The 6,335-nt window shown below is 45.0% G+C and overlaps 1 pseudogene; it reads left to right on the top strand.

Annotated features, from left to right (window-relative positions):
- The first annotated feature begins 4,162 nt into the window (after positions 1 to 4,162).
- LOC112071313 (motor neuron and pancreas homeobox 1-like) overlaps positions 4,163 to 6,335 on the top strand; it is a 4,666-nt pseudogene continuing 2,493 nt past the window's right edge.

Here is a 6,335-nt window from a genome sequence, read left to right as displayed (position 1 = left end):
GTATGGTTCTCAATCAGAGGCAGCTGTCGATCGTTGTCTCTGATTGAGAATCATACTTAGTAGCCTGTTTTCCCCATTTTGGTTGTGGGTGTTTATTTTCTGTAGTGTCTGTTCACCTTGCGGAACTGTTTCGTTTCTTCTTCGTTGTTATTTTCTGTGTAGTGTTCAGTTTGCAATTAAAATATGACGAACACTTACCACGCTGCATTTTGGTCCTCCTCTCCTTCCACCAACGAGAATCGTTACAGCCTGGCTACACAGACGGTCTCGTTGACACACGCGAAGCAGTTCAGATGAAGTGATTGAATGACACGTATGTGTAAATGTATTTTTTTGCAACGCTTGCGTACACAACGCATGCGGTTTGGTCAGCATGTAACACTTCAGCGAATACAGAGTGAATCGAGACGATGTCTTTGGTGTGTTGAATGTTAGTCTGTTTGACTTTAGCGCCATGCATTCTGCAGTCCGTTGATATTCTGCTCATCAGCTGTGAACAAATGACTAGGCCTAAACATAAACTGCTGAGATGCTCTGTGATTAGGAGTAGTGATTAGTGGGGAAAAAGCTCCTGGACAATCTGACATTTCCTTCTGGGATATTAGACAGCTTCACCAGGTGATAATGCTTATCATTATACCTTTAATCGGTGATAAGCACCCTGTGTTCTGTCAACTCAACCACAAATAAAGTTTATTGAACAGGAATAAATTGATAAGCTTCATAGGCTTTTATGTATGTTTGGACGATGACGCAAACCTAACACAATGTGGAAAAGGGGCAACAGGTTTGTGTGTGTGTCACGCCCTGACCTTAGAGATCCTTTTTATTCTGTATTTTGGTTAGGTCAGGGTGTGACTAGGGTGGGAAATCTATGTGTTCTATTTCTATGTTGGCCGGGTATGGTTCCCAATCGTCTCTGATTGGGGATCATACTTAGGCAGCCTGTTTCCCACCTTAGTTTGTGGGACTAATTGGTCTTGGTCTAATTGGTCTAATTCATCTAACGAGCGTAACAGATGATCCCACCACCAAAGGACCAAGCAGCGTGGCCAGGAGGAGCAGGGATCCTGGGCCCGGGAGAAAAGTGAGTGGAGGACATCATGGACATGGGAGGAGGTTATGGCAGGGGACAAGACCCTGCCATGGAAGCAGGCGGAGGCAGCGAAGGAGGACCAACGGCGACTCCGAAGTTCACGACCACGACGGAAGCCCGAGAGGCAGCCCCCCATTTTTTTGGGGGGGGGAACACGGGTTGGTCGGCAAAGCCGAGGGGCTAGTTTGAGAGTGAAGAGGAGTATTGGGATAGACTGAGCGAGGAGTATTGTGAGATAGTTGAGGGGAGTGATGAGGTAGAGTGGATGGTTTGGAGCAAAACAGTCGCCGTGAGGAGCTTTGGACCAGTCAGGCACCATGTTTTGCGGAGATACGCAATGTGTCTCCAGTGCGCATCCACAGCCCGGTACGTTCTGTGCCAGCTTCTCGTACTTGCCGTGCGAAAGTGAGCATCTAGCCAGGACGCGTTGTGCCAGCTCTACGCTCCAGACCTCGAGTGCGTCTCCACGGTCCAGTATATCCTGCGCTGGCTCTACGCACTGTGTCCCCAGCGCGCCTTCACAGTCCAGTACGGTCTGTGCCTCCTCCCCGCACTCGCCCTGAGGTGCGTGTCACCAGCCCGGTGCCACCTGTACCGGCCGAACGCATCAGGCCTCCAAGTGCGCCCCCCAGTCCAGAGCTTCCGGCTACTCAGTACCCAGTCCAGAGCTTCCGCGACCTAGTACCCCAGTCCAGAGCTTCCGCGGATAGTCCCCAGTCCAGAGCTTCCGGCGACAGTTCCCAGTCCAGAGCTTCCGGCGACAGTGCCCAGTCCAGAGCTAGCTTCCGGCGACGGTCCGCAGTCAGGACCTCCTGAGACGGTCCTCAGTCCGGAACCTCCTGAGACGGTCCTCAGTCCGGAACCTCTTGAGACGGTCCGCAATCCAGAACTCCTGAGACGGTCCCTCAGTCCGGAACCTCCGCGAGGTTTCCCAGTCAGAGCCTTCAGCGAGGTTTCCCAGTCCAGAGCCTTCAGCGAGGTTTCCCAGTCCGGGTTCCTCCCGCGTCGATCCACGTCCGGTTCCTCGGTGACGATCCCCGCACAGAGTCGCCACCGAAGATGGCGGATCCGCGAGCGGAGCGGGGTCTACGTCCGCACCGGAGCCGCCACCGAGGCTAGATGCACACCGGACCCTCCCCTATAGAGTGCAGGTTTGCGCCGGAGTCCGCACCTTTGGGGGGGGGGGGGGGGGGGGTACTGTCACGCCCTGACCTTAGAGATCCTTTTTATTCTCTATTTTGGTTAGGTCTGGGTGGGCAATCTGTGTTCTATTTCTTTGTTTGGCCGGTTGGTTTCCCAATCAGAGGCAGCTGTCTATCGTTGTCTCTGATTGGGGATCATACTTAGGCAGCCTGTTTCCCACCTTAGTTTGTGGAATCTTGTTGTTAGTTGCCTGTATAGCCTGCAGAACTTTACGTTCGTTTTATATTTGTTGGTTTTAGGTGTCATTTTAAATAAAAGTAAGATGTTCGCCTACCACGCTGCACCTTGGTCTAATTCATCTAACGAGCGTAACAGAAGATCCCACCCAAAGGACCAAGCAGCGTGGCCAGGAGGAGCAGGGATTCCTGGCCCGGGAGAAAAGTGAGTGGAGGACATCATGGACATGGGAGGAGGTTATGGCAGGGGACAAGACCCTGCCATGGAAGCAGGCGGAGGCAGCGAAGGAGGACCAACGGCGACTCCGAAGTTCACGACCACGACGGAAGCCCGAGAGGCAGCCCCCCAATTTTTTTTGGGGGGGGGGGGGAACACAGGTTGGTCGGCGAAGCCGAGGGGCGAGTTTGAGAGTGAAGAGGAGTATTGGGATAGACTGAGCGAGGAGTATTGTGAGATAGTTGAGGGGAGTGATAAGGTAGAGTGGATTCATCTAACGAGCGTAACTGTGTGTGTGTGTGTGTGTGCGCGAATGTGTGTGTGTGTGTGTGTGCTTAGCCTACTACTGTGTGATTGAGTGTGGGAGAATTGTGTCTCAATCTCAGTTGGTGAAACTGATACCAAATATTCGTAGTTCGTAGTTTTGTAGTAGTCTATAATAAATAGATATAATGCAAAATGACCAATTTCTTGATAATAATTATATGACCTAAAGGTTTACAGATATGGTTTACAGATATGACAACATTTATATTGGCTTTGAACAAATTATTTTCACTTTCATTTTTCAAAGGCGTGCGAATGGTCATGAATGAAAAAAATAAAAACCCTAAACCAAACTGTGCCTTACGCACCAAACAACATTTAAACATTTGATGTAGAAAATAGTTCAGGTTAATGTATATTCTCCGTATATAGTGCATTTATATTAGGTCAATTGGTTAGTACTTCTTTCTTTGAGAATACATATTTTTTGATGGGGGAAATCAGTTATCTTTTATTTAATTGAGGAGAATTGATCAAATATCCCATGGACAGTATTAATGCAGAAATACACCATGCTGGTTCAGAATCGAAACCATAGCGCCTTTCTCTCACGGCTTGCGCTCGTTATAATTCCAATTCAGGCTGCTTCCTAGAATAGTTGACTAATTGGAAAAGAATCTTCCATCCAAATGTGTATTTGTAGAGTAACCCATATAATATAGTGTTGGCCTATTCAAACAACGATACGTTTACTCAAAGTTGTCAGCTACATTTCCAAAACGAATACATTTCTCAACCATTTGGTTATTTATAGTGTCAGGTGATTTGTGTGATAAAAAATATATATATTTAAAAAATAACTGTGCGGTTATGATACATTACTTTTTGTCGGGCTATATTATTATTTGTTTAGGCTACACATGTATAGACGTAAAGTTATTTTGAGCCACACCACCCTGCCGACCATTAAGTTTATTTTTCTACACTATTTTCTCCGCGCTTTGTGAATTCCACTTGGGGGAAGTCTAAACGGGATCCGTGGGACGTCCCAAATCTGATGTCACCCCACTGAAGTTATATTTTATTAAACGGTTATAGTAAGGGTTAAAGTTAGTTAATGTTTATTGTTAAAGTACAGATTAGGGTAGGGGTTAGGGTATGGACGTCCCAAGGTCTCGGATAGCACTAACCATTCTACGAGCGCCCAAGAAGAACAGTGTGGCGAGCTCGAGCGCACTAGCATTGTGAACGGGACCGTAAATGAACTCATTATGAAGCTGTCTGATCCGGGGTGTTCGCTGAGATTAGCCAATCAGAGTCTGGGTTGGAGAGCTTCAACAGCAGAGCCGTGTGAGAACATTTGTCAGTTGCAGGTGAAGACGTATTAGCACAGGACAGGACAGGACAGGAGTAGAGGGAGGAGACACTGGAAACAACGCCGGAGAAATTAGGCTAAACCAAAGAAGGATATTGTCAAGATAGCGTAACGTTTTATTATAATTTATTGAGAAAAAACTGAAACATTCTGTGTAACAGCAGTTTTAAAACTCTGGACAAGATGTTCTTTCATTTTGTCTAGATCAACTAATCCGACAAAAACATAACCTAGAACAATTATTCAACTTGCACAATTTGAGTTGGAGAAAAGTTTCAGGAAAGGTCTACAATGGCGAAATCTAAAAACTTTGGAATCGACGCGCTATTGGCGCACCGGGACAACTCCCCGGGACTGTGTTTTGAGGACAGCCGTGTCTCTTACCACCCGTCGGAAACAACATCCCCGCAGAGGACCCACAACGGTATCCACATTCAGACCGGAATGATCCACAAACCGGGTCTATTGAACTTCTCCCAGCCGGGACTCACCCAGCTGTCTCAGGGGGCCATCCATGGAATGTATCCCACCCACATGTACCGCATCGCGGCCCTGGGGGGGCAGCACCCTGCCTTTACCTACCCCGGTTTTGTGCAGCATGCCCAGCAGTACCCAGAGCACCTACAGGCGGCAGCTATGGCTGGGTTCCCTCTAGAACACTGGATTAGAGCCGGAATGATGCTTCCAAAACTAGGGGACTATGGTAGTAAGTAGCCTGGAGGGGTCCCATTTATATTAATTTGAATATATTTAAAATAAGTAACTCTGTCACTGTTCATATCTGAAGTTTATTGGGTGATAAGAAAGTAGTTGTAAATAATGTATTATGACAGAATGTTGTCTAACGCTTAAGCCAAATGTATGTATTGTTGCTGCATTATTTTGGTATAACTTTTCATTTTAATTAATTGCCCCTTTTAATTAAATGATTTGTACTTTTATAATTTCATTGAACAATGTGTGCATTTACTACATTGTGTTATAATGTTAAATTAAATATTCGCTCCGGGTCTTAGATCTTGCTATTTGGAATTATTCCAAATTATGAACTTCGTTTTCAAATAATTTACAAAATTAAGCAGTCGAAAATAAACTATAATTGAATAAATAACATTTTAATGAATAGTCCATAGCCATGCGAGACATTTAACAATAAAGGAACACCTGGGGGAAATAGGGTCCACTTCCGTCAATATAATCCCGGGATAATTTATTCCATTTTCATTAATATAATGTGTTTTATAGCCCTGCTAAAGCAATATCTCGCCGTCCTCACATCACCTGAAAACTAAAGTCCAATAAAACGTATCACCAGGACAGCTTTTAAAGTTGATAGTATTTCTATCTTAAGTCCCCTCATCCTCCCTTAAAGAACAGCTAAATGAACTTCACATGACCAAGATAATGTTAAAAAATAAAATAAACAACAACAAAAAACCCACATAAGTACACATATAGATAAAGAAATGTAGGCTGGGTTTTAGGCCAGTACATGTAAAATGCTCTGTGACAACCGCTGATGTAAAAAGAAAAGGGCTTTATTAAACACATTTGATTCATTGAATTGTATTGATATAAAATAAGAATTTGATAACATGTAAAAGGAATTATGTCAAAACATAGTATTCAGAATAAAACGTATTGTTATTCTTATTATTAGTAATAATAACATGTGATAATAACCTCTCTCTCATGGTCTCCACTCCTCCAGCCTCTTCTCAGGCTAGTCTGATGGGGAAGTGTCGTAGGCCCAGAACAGCCTTCACCAGCCAACAGCTACTACACCTGGAGAACCAGTTCAAACTCAACAAATACCTGTCCAGACCTAAACGCTTTGAGGTGGCCACCTCTCTCATGCTCACAGAGACACAGGTGAGCATGATGATCATCTCTGAATTGATTTTCAATCCTTTTGTGTAATTGTTTGCCTTTTTTTTTTTTTATTATTTTGTGTCAGGGACCATAGAAAAATAAATATTGCTTCACGATTTAGATACATAG

This window comes from Salvelinus sp. IW2-2015, unplaced genomic scaffold (genome assembly GCF_002910315.2).
Source record: "Salvelinus sp. IW2-2015 unplaced genomic scaffold, ASM291031v2 Un_scaffold1582, whole genome shotgun sequence".
Lineage (NCBI taxonomy): Eukaryota > Metazoa > Chordata > Actinopteri > Salmoniformes > Salmonidae > Salvelinus > Salvelinus sp. IW2-2015.
This window is presented reverse-complemented; position numbering and strand designations above follow the sequence as displayed.